The sequence below is a fragment of the Euphorbia lathyris genome, chromosome 4 (genome assembly GCF_963576675.1).
Source record: "Euphorbia lathyris chromosome 4, ddEupLath1.1, whole genome shotgun sequence".
NCBI classification, from domain to species: domain Eukaryota; kingdom Viridiplantae; phylum Streptophyta; class Magnoliopsida; order Malpighiales; family Euphorbiaceae; genus Euphorbia; species Euphorbia lathyris.
Genome location: NC_088913.1, coordinates 73,864,881 through 73,880,714, shown reverse-complemented (window position 1 = coordinate 73,880,714; position 15,834 = coordinate 73,864,881). Strand labels below are relative to the sequence as shown.

The 15,834-nt window shown below is 41.8% G+C and overlaps 1 long non-coding RNA gene across 7 annotated transcripts; it reads right to left on the bottom strand.

Moving 5' to 3' along the window:
* Positions 1–12,396: 12,396 nt before the first annotated feature.
* LOC136226405 (uncharacterized) lies at positions 12,397–15,477 on the bottom strand. 7 transcript variants are annotated; one of them, XR_010687720.1, is made up of 4 exons: positions 15,238–15,477; positions 14,695–15,063; positions 14,080–14,161; positions 12,397–13,152 (listed from the first exon to the last, which is right to left on the bottom strand). It is a non-coding gene; the product is annotated as an uncharacterized lncRNA (long non-coding RNA). The 7 variants fall into 7 exon arrangements; XR_010687723.1 differs by having other exon boundaries at positions 12,397–12,857; positions 12,930–15,063; XR_010687721.1 differs by having other exon boundaries at positions 12,397–12,826; positions 12,930–15,063.
* Between the last annotated feature and the right edge of the window lie 357 nt (positions 15,478–15,834).

The window sequence follows — 15,834 nt, the reverse complement described above, 5'->3', positions numbered from 1 at the left end:
TGTTAAGCTGGTTAAAGGTCATCGGCCCAAAGGGAATAGACCGTTTAGGCACCTTGTTGCTTGGGACACCCATCCTGAGTTCAGGAACTTTGTTAAGGATAATTGGCAACCCCATTCTAATGTTCTCCTTGCTGCTGAGGAGTTTAGAAGAAATGTGGTGGGATGGAATAAAAACATCTTTGGCCATATTATCCGAAGGAAAAATAAACTCTTAAGGAGGATGGAAGGCATTCAACGCTGTTTGGAGATCCGTTTTGACCACAGTATGAATTTTCATCTTAGATCTCTCCAGAACGAGCTGGAAGCGGTCCTTAGACAGGAAGAGCTCCTTTGGTTCCAGAAATCTAGGAAGGCTTGGATTAAGGATGGTGACCGGAACACCAGATTCTGTTGGTCCCTAGTAATTAGTTCCAAGGGGGGGATAGGAACTAATGTAACTTTTTCGCTTTTAATTATGCTGACTTAATGTTATTTTAAGAGTTTGTTAACTCAGCATGTTGGTCAGCACGGCCGATTGATTAGTCAGACAGTTTTAGTTCTATGCTGACTAAGACTGCTTGACCTGAGAGTTGGGAATTGACACTTGAGAGGTCAGCTTCCAACTCAGCACTCAGATTTACTCAGTTTCAGTTTTAACAATTTATATGCTGAGTAAATATCACAAGCAACGCATGCACACATATATATATATATATATATATATATATATATATATATATATATATATATATATTGAGAGAAAGAGTTTAGAAGTTACTCAGCACGACTTATCCTGGTTCGGCCTCTCTACCTACGTCCAGTCCCCAGTTCCTCTTGGGATTTTCAATCCAATACTGAGCTCTTTCAAGGTAGAGCACAAACTCTTTACAAGGCAGTGAGTATGCAAGAGTACGTCCTCTATTCGTCTACTCAGCTCCTACTAAGTACTACAACCCAGCACTTAGATTTTTCTACCACTGAATGCTTACAACCAAGCACTCAGCATACACTCTCAATATTACAATTGATAAACACTTGTTCTCTTTTCAGTAAAGAACACTTTAGAAGATTACACAGAATCACTCTAGCATTTACACAAAGAATAGAAGATTTGGTGTAAGATCTTTGTATTTGAGTGCTTATAAGATTTCTCTCTTAGAATTTTCTTCTTTGTGATTCGGCAAATGTCCAAGTGAAATCCCTGTCCATTTTATAGATGAATTCTGGAGATTAGACCGTTTGAATTTGGTGTGTCCGTTGATTCCAAAACGGCTCTTTTAGTAGACAACTTCTGGTCAGCTTCAGTTTTGCAGGCCAATCCTGTCATCTGTTTTCTTCAGGTGTCAGCCTTGTCTTCTTCCTACAGACTTGTCTTTTCGTGACAATTGTCTTTTACCAATAATCCCTTGACCCATGTTTCTTGGAATTAGTCTTCTGTGTATTTTTGAGGCTTCAATTATTGGTGCAGAAGATTGGCAGACTTTGTCCTTTAGTGAACGGATCCTTTATGCTATCCTGACTGTCACTCAGCTTCATTCATTGTCTTCGAATGTTCAACTTCCATGCTGAGTTCCTTCTTAGTCAGCTCCGTTCTGTTTATACAATTCTGAAGGAGTCTTCTAATTTAGTCAGCTCCGTTCTGGCAACTTTGAAGGAGACTTCTGATACTGAGTTCTACTCCACTCAGCTTCTATTCTTTCATGCCGAGTTCCGTTCCACTCAGCTTGGCTTATGATGACTTTTATCCTGTCTAACTTTATATATATATTTGCACTCAATATTGAACAAACACATTAGTACAATTAAATCAAAGCATTTAAATTTAATTGCCTCTTAATCATGGATGATTTTGTCAAATCAAAATCTTGTGGAAATGTGTTTCAACAAACTCCCCCATTTTGATGTTGGCAAAATACATAATTATGGAACTCAGTTATAAGTTACCCCATGATTGATTTATTTTTGAAATAACTCCCCCGTAAGGGTTGCACATATTGTCTTAACTTGATTCTAAACCTTCCAAGATTTAATTGAATTTACCTTAAGACATTTGTGTATACTGACTTAGTTTAATGTTAAATTTTTTCAAGATCTGAGCTAATTGGATTTAAGTCAGTTTTCAAAAATATTAGAAGTATGTTGTTACTCAGTTTATTACATAAGTATTTTAGTGTTAATGTATACTGAGTATGTTTTACTTCTTAATTTGTTTGTTCAATTTTATCAGCCAGGTTGAGAAAATGGTACTTGTCATAGATTTAAGCAAAAACATATGAGGAAAGATTCTATGCTAAGTTCTTTTTTTTTGGTAAACAAAAGAAAGAAAAAACAAAGCACAACTTAACCTGGGATCAGCCTAGGAAAGCTGACCCCGACCCTATCTTCAAGAAGAAGGGAAGAAAGAAAAGAAGGAGGACTAGAAAGAATGGTAACTCCCAGCATCCCCTCATGACCAGCAGCAGCCAGACGATCAGCAATTCGGTTTTGCTCTCTGTAGATATGTCTGAAATCAACAGACTCAAAGACGGAGACAAGCCTCCTAATGGCTTTAATGAGGTTTTGGCTATTAAAACAAATAGCATGATTATCGGAGATCATATCAATGGCCTCCTTATTATCAGACTCCACAGAGAGCCTCTTGACACCCAGACTCCTGGCAAGCTTGATACCAGAGAGGATACCCCACAGCTCCGCCGAAAATGATGAGCCCATACCCAGGTTATGAGAGAAACCAGACAGCCAGGCTCCCCCTCCATCCCTCAAAACCCCTCCAGCCGCGATTCTCCCACTAATAAGACAGGAACCATCCGTATTAAGCTTTACCACCCCTTCCTTAGGCCTAACCCAACCGACTAGATGAACCTCTTTTTTCTGAGTAGCACTGGCCAGGGAATCCCCTTTAAAACTATCAATAACCGAAGAGAGCTTTCTCGAGAAAAACTCAGATAAGTTATGAACATACACCTCCCTCTCACCAAATATTTCCTCATTCCTCCACTTCCAGATTTGGTGGCAAATAATAGCAAAGATAATATCCCCATGCTCCAAATTGGCCAGAAGCTTCCCACTCACCCCAAAATGGAACCAATCAGTCTCAGGATGGGCAAGGAAGGAAGGAAGAATGTGAGGAGGGAGAACTTTCTTCCAAACCTCAATACTCTTAGAACAATCCCTAAGAGCATGGCAAATGGATTCAATATGGCCAGTACACCTACTACAGGCACCTGAGACCGCCAGATGCCTTATGTGTCTATCAGCATTGGTCATCAATCTGTCCTTCACTCCCAGCCAAAGGAAGCTCCTAATTCTGTAAGGGATCTTCATGGGCCAAATGGATTTCCAAGAAAAGGAGGGATGAACAGACCCATTACAGGAGAAGGCTTCAAAAGTAGACTTACATGAATAAATACCATTATTGGATAGAGCCCAACAATGTTTATCCATGTCTTCCTCTTGAGTGCTTATCTTGACTCCCCTGATTTTAAGGAGAATCTCCAAGCTAAAGAAGGACTCAAACATAGGCCACATCCAGTCCCCATCAGAGTCAACCACGTCAGTAATCCTCCAATTATGGATACTAGAAGGCGGGGGGGGGGGGGGGGGGGGGGAGCAACAGACTTCCATAAGAGGTCTATCCCCAATCCAGGTGTCAAACCAAAAGCTAATGGATTTACCATTCCCCACATCCAGACCAACGCCTGAGCAGAACTCGGCAAAGACAGCGCTAAGACCTTTCCAAGTAAACGAGCAATTAGCTACTCTATCTTTCGGACCTCCAAAAATCTTATCCTTTCTGTATTTACTATAGAGCAAACGCACCCAAAGAGAAGAGGGGCACTGCCACATATGCCAGAGGAGCTTCATCAATAAGACTTTATTATTATCCTTAGCCTGTCTAATACCGAGACCACCCATGGTCTTAGGCTGGCACACCTCCTTCCAGGGAACCAGGTGGATCTTCCTACCTTCTCCAGACTCTCCCCAAAGGAAGCGACGATTAATCTTGTCCAGATCATTTAGAACCGGCTCAGGCAATTTACAGGCTTGCATGATATGGTTGGGAGCCGCACAATTGACAGATTGAACTAAGGTAAGGCGGCCAGCCAAGGAGAGAGAATTGGCTTTCCAACTAGCACATAACCCATTAGTTCTATCCAGAATCTCTTTAAAGGAAGCTTTGGACACTCTATCACTGTGCAGCGGAACCCCCAAATACTTTCCCAAGGAATGAGTAAGGGGAATGCCCGACAAATCACTAAGCCTTTTGCAAACACTCCTGTCCATATTCTTAGAACAGAGCATTCGAGACTTATGGATGTTAATCTTCTGGCCCGAGGCAGCACAGAAACTATCAAGAATATTCATGATAACACTAATTTGCTCCTCATTCCCTTCCACAAAAAGCATCACATCGTCTGCAAAAAACAAATGGGAAATAGGAGGGCAAAACTTATTAATAGACACAGGATGGAGGGTTCCATTATCCACTGCTTCTTGAATAAGGAGGGCCAGCCTCTCCATAGCTATCACAAAGAGAAATGGGCTCATAGGATCACCTTGTCGAATACCCCTAGAAGGAGAGAACTCCTCAGACATGTCTCCATTAATCAGGACTTGGAAGACAGGAGAAGAGATACAATCTTCAATCAGCCTTCTCCAGTTCTCAGGAATGCCAACTCTATTTAAGCTATCCATAAGAAAGCTCCAATTCAAGCGATCATACGCTTTCTCCAGGTCAAGCTTAAGAGCCACAATCCCTTTCTTACCTTTCCTCACCTTCATAGAATGAACCATCTCCTGGGCGATAACCACATTATCCATCATTTGCCTGCTAGGGACAAAGCTACCCTGGTTCTGGCTAATAATCCCAGGAAGGATAATCCGGAGTCTATTGGCTATAATCTTAGTAACAGCTTTATAAATAACATTACAAAGAGTGATTGGCCGCATTTGCAAAAAAGAAGAAGGTTTCTCAACTTTAGGGATCAGAACGAGGAGGGTTTTATTAACCAGGCTGATGTCAATGGAACCCCCAAACACCCCTAGGATAAAGTTGTAAACGCCATCCTTGACCGTATCCCAGTGTTTATGGTAAAAACTCGCAGGAATACCATCGATCCCAGGAGCTTTAGTAGCTCCAATACTAGAAAAGGCGATATCAATCTCTTTAATGCTAATAGGTCGAAAAGCTTCTTCCCTAACATCCTCCTCTAATCTTGGAAAGGAACTCCCAGAATGAGCTCTACTCAGATCCACCTCATCAGCTTCAAAGAGGTTTTTATAGAACTCGAGAGCAAGGCGGCGAATGATTTCCTCCTCATAAATCCAATCACCGTTGGAGTCTTTAATAGCGTCGATTCGATTCCTCTTCCTCCTGATAATAGTAGAAAGATGGAAAAATCTAGTATTCCGGTCGCCATCCTTAATCCAAGATTTTCTAGACTTCTGGAACCAGAGGAGCTCCTCCTGTCTGAGCACCGCTTCCAATTCATTCTGGAGAGCTCTAAGCTGACAGCTCAGACTGTGCTCGAAGCGAACCTCCAAACAACGCTGAATCCCTTCCATCCTACTCAACAGTTTATTCTTCCTTCGAATAATATGGCCAAAGATGTCTTTATTCCATCTTTCCACCTTCCTTTTGAACTCCTCCGCTGCCAGAAGAACATCAGAATGGGGTTGCCAATTATCTTTAACAAAGTTTCCAAACCCAGGATGGGCATCCCAAGCAACGAGGTACCTAAAAGGTCTGTTCCCTTTCAGCTTATTACTCTTAACCATTCTAACCAGGATAGGACAGTGGTCAGAGTGCCGGAAAGGAAGATTCAGCACGTACAAATCAGGAAATCTGTAGAGAGCAGCCACATTCACATAAGCTTTATCCAATCTAACAAACACACTATTCCTTTTCCAAGTGAATTTATGACCAGCGGCACCCAAATCAGACAGCCCACATAGATCCATATTCTGCTTATGATTAAGGCACCGGTTAACATAATGATTACCCCCCCCCCCCCCTTTTTTGATCACTCATGAGGGCAATATCATTAAAGTCACCAGCAACAATCCAAGCATCCACCATGCTAGTGCTGATAGTATACAAAAGCTCCCAGAGACATTTACGGTTAGAAAGAACCGGATCAACATAAACAAAAGTCACATAGAAGGGGTTATTACCTGGATAACAAACCTTACTATGGATGCATTGTTTATCCAGATTAATAATATCAATTCTAATCCGATTTGGCTTCCAAAAAAGCCAAATCCCCCCAGCCCGACCAGTAGCCTCTGATCTGATACAACTCCAAGACTTAAATTTACTCACCACCTCATCAGCTTTGACCCTACTAACCTTGGTTTCGAGAAGGGCAAAACAAGAGGGATTAAACTGATTGATAAGATCGTTAACATCAGAAAAGAGGAAACTGATCAAGACCCAAACCTTAAGCAAGGTATTTATTAGGGGCTCCTGAGAGCCTAGAGGAGGTACCCGCAGGTCCCCTCTTATCCCAAGACCCCAAAGAATCCTGGCTCTTTTTAGGGTTAACTTTAGGTTTCTTCAATTTCAACTTATTAACTCCCATAGCTTTCAAAGAGGGACAATCCACAGGGGATTTAGAATTATTGACTTTACTGGTTGTTACTCCACCTTTAGGGCCAATGACTAGGGAATTTACCTTAGTAGTAGCATTAGGATCGAAAAGAGGATTGATAGAGTCACCCAGGACGGAGTCCTACTTGGCAGATTCCAGGCCCGTCAAACTTAACTCTAAATGCTCATTAGATAAAGCGTTATCCTGACTTACATCAAGAGCCAGGGCACCAAATCTCAACCCAGAACCGGAAGTAGAAGCAACCTCAGCACCAGTCCTGGAATCAGGGGGCCTAACCTTGATTTCAGGATTAATCTGCATAGCGTACAACTTCTTACTAATGTCAGAGCTCTTGTTACGAACAGAAGCAACCTGAGGCTTACATCTAGCCGTCCTTTTGGCCAGCATCCAAGGGCCAAAATTCTTTTCTTCCATCTGAGGTTCAGCTCTACCTATGATAGGTTCCACCATCTCATCAATTGCCTTCCATTTCCTAGGGCATCCCTCAAAGGTATGACCAAACATGCCACATTCAAAACAAATATTGTGAATCCCTTCATATTCAATATGAAAGACTTTATTTCGGATGTTGAATTTGGACAGAAGAGGCTTAGCCAAATCAATATCTATACAGACCCTGGCAAACTTGCCTCTCTCTGCCCCAACAGTGGTTTTATCAACATGGTGGACTTTCCCAATTAGACCACCAATTTTATTTAGGAATCTTTCATTATAATATTCTAAGGGAAGACATGGGAATCTAACCCAGGTTAGGATCCTATTAACCGAACAGTCATGAGGGTCAAAGTTTGGGACCCAAGGTCTCAAGGCCAACACATGATTGGATATAATATAAGGGCCACCATTGACAATTCTATTATAATCCTCAGCCTTTGTGAATTTGACGACATAATAGTCATTCTCCAGGTCAGTAATGGTGACCTTCCCTTTACCTGCCCATTGGGCCTGAATCCTTTGAGCAAAATATTTAAAGCTTATTCTTTTTCTAAGAACCGTGACAATTAAAGACAGCTTCCATTTTGATCTTAAGAAACGTTTGTCTTCAGAAGATAGACGGATCATCGGACAAAGCGGGTCATCTTGCACCCCTTCCTCCTCAGTATCCGAGTCAGAAAACTCAACCTCAGAAACATCCTCGCTATTGACATCTTCCACCATGGGGTCCTCCTCAATCACACCTAAAACTTTGTCTCTCTAGGATGACTTCCCAGGACTAACCCTATCAGTAGGATTAACCCCGGAGGCCATCGAAACCACCGGATTCCCTCCTCCTTTCCCAACCTCACCAAAAACTAAATCAGATGCGCTTGCGGACTGCGCGGCGTGCACAGCCAGCGCGTCCTGCGCAGCCTGCGCGGCCAGCGCGTCCTGCGCGGCCTGTGCGTCCAGCGCGGCCAACGCGGCCATAGTGGCTTGCGCTAATTTCTCGGCCTGCCCTATCAGCAAGGGTTGGGCGACCACCCCTCCACACGCCCCATCCGAAGACCGCGGCACCCCCGACACATCCCCGGACTTCCTTTCCAGATCCACGCCCTAGGCCCCGAGATCACCACCTCCAACCCTTGCGACTTCTCGAGAAACCGCCGGATCCGCTCTACCCCACTCCCATCCGAGCCCGTCCCTCACCAGATCCACCATAGCACCCCCGCCCCCATCAACAGGCACCATCGGACCAAGAATAGCCGGCCGCCCCCTTTCCCTGCTCCGATCCCTTTCCCTCTCCCCACTCCCTCGCCTCGCAGCCGGCATAGAAGCCAGACCCCCATCGCCCTCCGCCCCCTCACCATCCGGCCCTGGATCCACCACCCTATCCCTCCCCGCCGACCGATCCCCGACCCCCTGACCCGAACGGCTGCCGTCTCCCAAAGCCCCCAAAACCCTAGATCTAGACTTCTCCTTTTCTTTCGCCATTCCTTTCTTTTGCAAAAGAAATCACAATTTTTCTACTTATATGATATATATGATTATGGAACTCTAGTGACTCATTTTTTATGCCCGGCTTATGAGCAGCAAGGATCTCGATTGAGAGCTGATTATGAAGTCACCTGGGCCAAGGATAGTTTGTTTCGAAATTTAGCCTAACAAAAGGGAAGAGTGAGAGAGGATTCCAGAATAGAAATGAAGCTTGTTTCTATGCTAAGTTCTAAACATTGACTAAGCTATATCTAGTTCTTCTTCTTTTCCTTCATATTGACATGAGCTTGATGGTCAGCTTGATATACTCCTTTGCCTTTATCTTTACTTCCTGAGGCATTACCTGGAAGCTAAGTTCCGTCTTGGCTTTTCTCCCCCGTTTTGCCATCATCGGGGATATAAAGGAAGGTTTCGTTCCTAGCTGCAGTGGAGAGGAAATATGAGTAACGCTGGAGCCTCTTTGTGCTTTCACTTAAGCCATCAATTACAGGGACACTGTCATCTTGGACATGGCGAGGAACCCGGAGAGAGCTGCTGATCATGCTGATTAGGCATTCATGTGATTTGCTAAGCCAGGTGTGCGCACTGGTGAGCTGAGCAAAAGATTGGTGGTACATCTTTAGTATGTCAGAGTCATAAAACATGCGCTGAGCATTGTTGATGCGCATTGCCTTCATAATTGCTTGGGAAAAGCTCAAGAGTTGACCATTGGAGACTGGGTCAACATCCATCTGAGTCTTGTTGACGTTAAGTAGACTTATCGCTTCACTCAGTTGGTCAATGGTGCACTGAGAGGTAGAAGATACTAATTCACGCGTACTGGTCAGTTCAGCAATTAGCTTGGCAAAGCAGTCTTGTAACTCAGCAGAGGTAGCATACTCAGGATTGCCAGTTGTGCTTGATTTGGTCAGTTCTGCATTTAACTTAGCAAAATAGCCTTGAAGCTCAGTGGAAGTTGCATACCCTGGATTAACTTCCGACAGTTGTTGGATTTTGCCTTCAAGCGAGTTCAGATGGTTCACCATTATGAGTACCAATTCAGTCAGCTTTGCTATTTGGTCTTGCCTGGGTTGCTGAGTTTGAACGGTGGTCATAACACTTACAAGATCTTTGAGTCCTCTTAGTTCATTTAGAAGTTGAGTGATACTAGACAGTTGGGAGGACTCAGCATGAGAAGATCTAGTAGCATCAGCTTGAGGAGGGTTCAAATCTTGAAGCAAGGACTGAGCAGAGGCAATGATTCGTCGGCCTGACTCAGAAGCATTCAAGTATGTGAATTGAGCAGCATTTGTCTCAGAGGCTGGAATTGAGCTTGATGGTGGTGGAGTTGGCTGTTTGCCAGATTGATCATCTTGCAGATTGGCTTCAGGAGCTGATTTATCAACATGCTGTGTTGGAGGTGGAGTTTGGTTAGTCATGTTGACCTGCTCATCTTGAGTGGGTGAAGTTGAAGCAGGATTTGTTCCATCTTGACCAGTTGGATTTGGATTTTCAAAGGTTTTGGCTTGTTCCTCATCCTGAGTAACAGAGGCTTGGTTTTGCACAGGATCCGTTAGAGGAGACTCAGGCTCAGCATCATGGGAGAAATATTTGAACTGAATTTTGGAGAGTTCAGCATCAATATCTTGAGGAGGGGAATCATCCAGAAGATCAATGTGCTTTTGTGCCTTCTTCTTGAGTCGCTTGAACCTTGTTTCTTTAGGAGGAGATGGGTCAGCATGAATAACCTCCTCATCAGTATCAACTGTCTCTTCTTCCTCAATTCTCCCCTCAGCATCATCCTGATGTTGCTCAACATCAGTAGGTTGTTCCTGCTCGGTATTGACTTCTTCCTCAACATGAGTTTCTTGCTCAGCATCCTTGACCGGCTCAGCATGAGTTTGGTCTAGGTCAATTCCATGACCTTTTGGAGGTACAACCCAATCCAAGGGATTTGCTTCAACTGTCTTTGCAGTATGTCCCTTCTTCCTTTTCATCAGAGGGGATTCCGGAGTTTCCTCTTCTTCATCCTCAGGCTCTTCTAGCCTCTTTCTTTTCTCTGCCGACCTAGGTGTACCTTGAGGTTGGTCAGTATCAACATTCTTAGCTCTGTTCATAGCCCGCTTCTTCCTGGGCACTGCGTCAATATCTTTTGCACATGTTGCCAGCGCTTTTCTCTTCTTCTTGCCCTTAGGGTACTCAGCAGGAGCCTCCACTTCTTTCTCAGGCTCATGCTCAGGCACATTTTCCTGTTCAGCTTCATCATTTTCCTCAATATCTTCAATTTCTTCATATCATTTCAATGGTTGATTGTATAATAATCCAACCAGCAGAGCTGCTGTGATCTCATTTCCCAAGGTATCAGTTTCATTTATGGTCTCGATTTGCTTATCTTCGAGGATCTTAGTGATTACAGAACCTAACCGAAGTTTCTTACCTCCTCGCTGGAGCGCACCAACCAGAAATACCGGAAGGTTGAGAGGGGTGTAGGTCAGCATGTGCCATATGAAGCACTGCTCAAAGTTGGAGGCAGATGAGGCTGAGTTGAGTTTGGGGAAGATGAAGTTGGTCAATATGTAGTGTGCCATCTTCTGTTCTTGCCCCATACAGGTGCTGGGTATTTCTCCTTTATGATTCTTGGGTTTGCAGAACCCCTTGATCTGGTCAAGCTTTTCCTTTGGTACCTTTTCTTTTGTTGTCCTAAACTCCATTCCTTCGTCTGGTAAGTTTAGCAGAGTAGCTAGATAGGCAGGGGTTATGGTGATTTTCTGTCCTTTGACCGTGGTCTCCAAATAGTCAGCATCTTCTTCATCAACGAACATGTTGGAATAGAACTCTCTGACTAGCCTAGGGTATGTTTTTCCGGTGAGTGAGAAGAGACCGGTCCATTTGTTCTTCTCAATCCAGTCACAGAACGGTTTCTCAGAAGTGATGAATCCTGGAGAGAACCATCTGCATTTTAGAACCTCCAAGTTGTTGACCTTCTTATGGACCTTGATCATGTTCCTTTCTACTGGCTTTGATGAACCGGCGGGGTTAGCTTGAGTGGGTTTGCCAGAGGTTTGGCCAAGCTGAGTGGTGAAGTTAGGGATTTCGTTTTTGCCGGAAGCCATTGTTACAGATGAAGGTTTTAAGGTTTAGGGAGAGAGAAGGATTCGATTTCAGAAGTTTTTAAGCGTAATGAGTAATGAGTGAGGATCCTTCCACTACTTATAGAGTCTTGGATCATTCCTAATTAATGAACTAGCCATTTTCTTCTTGGGACTTTAATCGACAAAGATCCTGCCATTTATGACAGGTTCGGCGCATTTGTATTCATTATTACTTGTGTTTTTCTAGGTATGATTTGTTACACGTGTCATTATTCATTTGTACAACACTAGTACAGAAATGGCCTATAGCCACGGTCGTTTACCGTCATTAGCCACGGTTGTACGACCGTGACCAAAAGAGGCGTGGCAAATGCTTGGCGTCTTTAGCCATGGTTGGTTGACCGTGGCCCAAAGGGGCATTAGAATCGGCTTTTTACATATAACCGACTCTAATGACCTATATTTTGGCCACAGTTGTTTCAAATAACCGTGGCTAAAGGGGCCTTTACCCACAGTTGTTTGTAACAACCGACTCTAATGCTCTGATCATTAGAGTCGGTTATTGTAACAACCATGGCTAAAGACAATAACAATAGAGTCGGTTGTTACGAACAACCGACTCTAATGTTATTGTTTTTAGCAATTTTACAGCAGTATGTTCAAATTGAACCTGCTCTATTTTTTTCACTGTATTACTGTAATTAATGGTAAACAAGATTAGCTACCCTAAGTCATTTATCGTAATGGAGATTGATCTTGTTATGTTACTGGAATTAAATGCAAAATAATAATAAAAATATACATAAATATAAGGTAATTAATTAACATGATATATGTATATATATATATATATATATATATATAAACTTTGATATATTCAAAAATTCACAGTATACATGTATATTATCGAAATTAACTGCGAACACAAAAAAACTGACATATAATCATCAATACTCTAACATACTCTATAAAACAATGTTTAACATGTCTGCAATGTTGAAATCATGCACTCTCCTCTACTATCACTACTGTAATTTCCCTAAAGATGTTATACTGAAGTTTTGCTGGAGACTGAAGGTGCACAAATTTTTTTGATGCAACAAGTATTCCTACTTTCATCATCTCATTCATTGCACTGCACTTAGGCTACCAACTCTAGTGAAGCTTTAAGCTTGAGCAATCAAGAGTATTCTGAAGCAACATGAATCCACAATTTTCCATATCAGCATCGCAAATCTGCACGTGTCGTCTCTGTGATGATGTGTAAAAGCAATAACATAGCCTAAGGATGCTTGTATAAGTCACATTCTTTTGCATTCTAATAGATAAGCAAACAACTCCCAGTTTTTAATACCTGAAAAAAGTAGTTGTACAGAATTTTTGACTCAGACACCAAAGGAAGGTGATTCTTCCACAGTTACTTTGTATGAAGCAAATTCCAGCAAACAAAGCAGCAATCTCTGAAATTAGTGATAGATTCAAGGAGGCATAATAACCATTCATAAGCTTGGAATTCTGATACAGCTCCCTGAGACCTTGCCGAAGCGATCATACACTAGTTAATTCTCTCACCAAGCCTGTGCAATTGATACTTAATGTTTTCTCAAAATAACAATAACTAAAGCATATATGCAAGCATAAGAGATAACTAACAACGTGATTTTAACTAAATTACAAATAAGTTATACCATTCAACAACATCCACACAAATCTTAAACAACATATAAACAGAAACTATGTGATTTTAACTAAATTACAAATAAGCTGCAAGCGAAGGCCAAAGAACTTCCCCATTGGCCAACACCTGTTTCCATCACAACCTTTTTTATGCCTTGTTGTGCATTATAAAAAACTTGTGGAACTGCAGTATTGGGCTTATGTGATCTAGCAGGGCTGACGCCTTCATATTTGCAGTAAATTTTAGAGTCAGATTACACTCACGAGTATGTATGTTTATACTTGTCAGATGCATGAACATTCAAAGTATTGCATGCCCATTCCCATACCCCAAGTAGTGAATAGTAATGAGGCTGGTAGAAACAAAAATTATCTGCAAGTTCTAGGCACAATTAGCTCCTCCAAGAAACTGTCAACTGACTCTAGAGTAACATGTACACCCAGAAAACATTGTTAGATGCAATGAGCCCTCAAGCAAAAGAGGAGTTAGATAAATTGTAACAGAACTAAGTCTTAAGACATACATGGAACATGGGAAACTGAAAGAACTTGTATTGTGATCTCAACCATCCTCACTTAAACATTCAAGCTTTTCTTTTTCAAAAAAGAACAAAACGTGAATCTGAAATTTAGTTCAATAAACTTGAGTATAAAGATTCCAAACTATATCAAATGTTTTTCCCTAAATTTAACAATGGCTTTTCAAGCTAGACATTTTATCAAACAGAAACAGAGCGCCTAATCAGTAAATGAAGAAAGTTGAAACTAATAGCCAACTGTTTGAAATATAAATCACAAATTAAAAGAACCAGTTTCATTCATCATACCTGAATCATCATAATGCTGGTTCTATTACTTTTACTTCCATCACTCATGTGCTCATTCTCATTTGGATACGACGATGAACTCCTAATTTAGAAGTAAAGATTTACCAGGCAAACGAATTAGCTAACTTAGCCCTTGTTTGGGAGGAGGTTAATGGAAGTAAATGGGAGTAATGGAAGGTTAAGTATTAAGTTAACCTTGTTTGGGAGTTATTTTTTGAGAGTAAATAGAGGTTAATGGGGTTAAATCTTTACTTCCTCTAACCTCCAAACTCTAACCTCCAAATTGGGGGTTAATGGGAGTAACGTAAACTTTTTTAAAATTTATTGTCTCTGCAGTGTAAATTTAACCTTCCTTCCCCTCCATATTTAAACTCCCAAACAAGGTTAAACATTTAACATCATTTACATCCTATAAAACTCCCAAACAAGGTTAACTTTTAACTTTCCATTCCATCACTTTCCTTCCCTTTCCATTAGCTCCTTTAACCCTCACCTCCATTAACCTTCAAACTCCCAAACAAAGGCTTAATTATATGCAAATGAGAGCAAATAAAACCCTAATTTAAATTCAATAATAATAATAATAAAGAGATAGAGATAGAGATATAGATATACAGGAAGGGATGTGATTAAGGGCTATTCCAGTGCTGGAGAGAGCTTGCTGGACATATTGAGGAATCTGATTAGTGTCGATGTACACAGAGATGGAGACCGGCCATAATAGTTCAATTTAATAAGGGCGGAACTTATGCTCTGATCGATTAAGTGGGGATCGCAGCTCTTGGGAACCTGGCAGTTCTCTATGTCCCACAGACATCTTCGCCGACACGTACTGCACCTCAGGGCGTCTCCTCCAGCGGCTCACTTCTTGGCCGATCTCAATTGACTTTGGCACCAGTAGAGTCGGGAGCTTTCTCTTCTTCTTCCTCGCAGTCAAGAAGCTCCTCCTTGCAAGCATCGTCATCTCTTGTTTCTCCCATAGTTCTAGAAACATAAAAAATAGATCTCAAATCAGTGATTCAGAAACACAACAAGTTCCATTCGATCAAAATCTAAACTCAGAACACGAACCAACAATCGCACTGCAAACGATTTTATAAAGGAAACCTAAACTCAAACGGTAGAATCAAATGCAGAAAACCCACGTTAATCACTTACCTTTATTAGAACCAAATGCAGAAAACCCACGTTAATCACTTACCAACAACACACAGACTAACTTCAAACTCGCACTCAGAGCATTGATATGGGTCTAGAAGAAAGGGAACATGTTTCGCGTAAAGGAGGAGAGTTGCTAATATCTAGGTTACGCAAAGGAGAGAAAGAGAAAGGGGGAAAACAATAGGCACGGTTGCTAATATCTAGGTTACGCAAAGGAGAGAAAGAGAAAGGGGGAAAACAATAGGCACGGTTCGTATATGCATCTTCAGAGTTGGTTTTTTAATTAACCGACTCTAAAGAGTAATTGGCGTTGGTTTTCAATGAACCGGTGCCATTAACCCCAGTAATTGGGGTCGGTTCTACTTGAACTGATGCCAATTATTGGTTCATTAGTCTCGGTTTATATTTAAAACGACGTTAATTACTGGTTATTAGCGTCGGTTTAAGAAGAACCGACACCAATAACCATTCAAACCTCGCGTCATTTTTAAAAATCACATTTAGAGTCGGTTTTTTCAAAAAACCGATCCTAATGCTTTAATTATTTGAGTCGGTTGTTTAAATAACCGACTCTAATTACCTGTAGCCACGGTT